Source organism: Manihot esculenta, chromosome 18 (genome assembly GCF_001659605.2).
Source record: "Manihot esculenta cultivar AM560-2 chromosome 18, M.esculenta_v8, whole genome shotgun sequence".
Classification (NCBI taxonomy): domain Eukaryota; kingdom Viridiplantae; phylum Streptophyta; class Magnoliopsida; order Malpighiales; family Euphorbiaceae; genus Manihot; species Manihot esculenta.
In genome coordinates this window covers 21,433,196-21,434,650 of record NC_035178.2, presented here as the reverse complement: position 1 = coordinate 21,434,650, position 1,455 = coordinate 21,433,196, and positions in this window count along the sequence as shown.

The following is a 1,455-nucleotide window of genomic DNA, read 5'->3' as shown; positions in this document are numbered from 1 at the left end:
ACCTTCGGCGGCACTTTCGGCGGCCGAATGTGCATGACAGATCCGAAAGTCCAGCTTCCGGAAGCAGCCTTCGGTAGCCGAAGCCACCTCCTCAAGGCTTTCGGCGGCCGAACCTCCCTTCGGCGGCCGAACCTGGTTTCGCCCGAAGGGCAGAAACCTGCTCTGCTTCATGCACACCTCCTCCTATCTCTCTCCCAACATGCACAGAACTCCTCAACATGCATATACACTTGTATATGCTCAAAGGGGTCTAAAACTAGCCTATAACCCCAACAAACACAACATCGAACACATAAACATGCTTGAACATCAAAACCTCTAAAAATTCCTAGAACCCTACTCATGCGTACTACCCCATAATCTTCCATAAAACCTTTAAAAAACATAGTAAAAGCTTCGGATCTATCCCTTACCTCTTGGAACACTTGAGGTTGGAAGCCTCTAACGTGGAGTTATGGCAAAATCCTCACTCAAAGCTCCAAACTTCAAACTTTGCTCCTTTTTGCTTAAAACTTCACAAATCCATAAAAACTCATCAAAACCTTGGAAGATTTGAAAAAACACAAAACTAAGCTAAGGAAGAGCATGATCTCACCTAGGTCTGGAGAAATGGGAAGCAAACTTACCCATTTGACCGACCTAGGGCCCTTTTAAAGATGGGTGGCCAGTCCACCTTCGGCGGCCAAACGTGAGATCCGAAAGCCATGCAAGTTCGGCGGCCGAAAGTGACCTTCGGCGGCCGAACCTTTGCAGGTCTTCCTTAGTGCTTTTCTTTCAAAAACTCACTTCTCTAACCCTTGAAAACCTTAAAACTCTGTGAAAACATACTTAAACATTCTTTAAAACATATTTAGGACCCTTCTAGAGGGTTCCGACACCCGAGATTCCATCAGACTACAGGAATTCCGATGCCGGACTCTAGCCGGGTATTACATTCTCCCCCCCTTAAGAACATTCGTCCCCGAATGTTCCTAAAACAACTGCCTCTTGTTGTGTCATAGTAAAGATCCGAGCCGGAGCTGACGGACCTTCACCTCGAGGACCCACATGTGACGGGGTTGACCCTCTTCCTCTACCCCTGCTCTGTGTCGTGACTGGAGCTACTGGTCGTGGTACACTTCCCCTAGTTGTCTGATGGGACTGTGCGGTGAAAAATGCCTGAGGGCACTCACGAGCTATGTGTCCTTCTTGGCCACACCTAAAACATGCTGACGTCCCAAAGAGACAAACTCCTCCGTGCCTTCTACCACACTTCTCACATACTGGCACCTCTGAGCTTGCGCTCGAGTATCCTGCTTTCATCGTATCCCAGAACTTACCCCTCTTTGATCTCCTCATACCTCTTCCTCCCTTTTTACTCTTCGTATCTGCTTCATGTAAAGAGGAGAGATCAACATCACCTGTCTCCAAGTTCTTGGGATCTAAAGACTGTGCCACAGATGGCTTGTCTGTCCC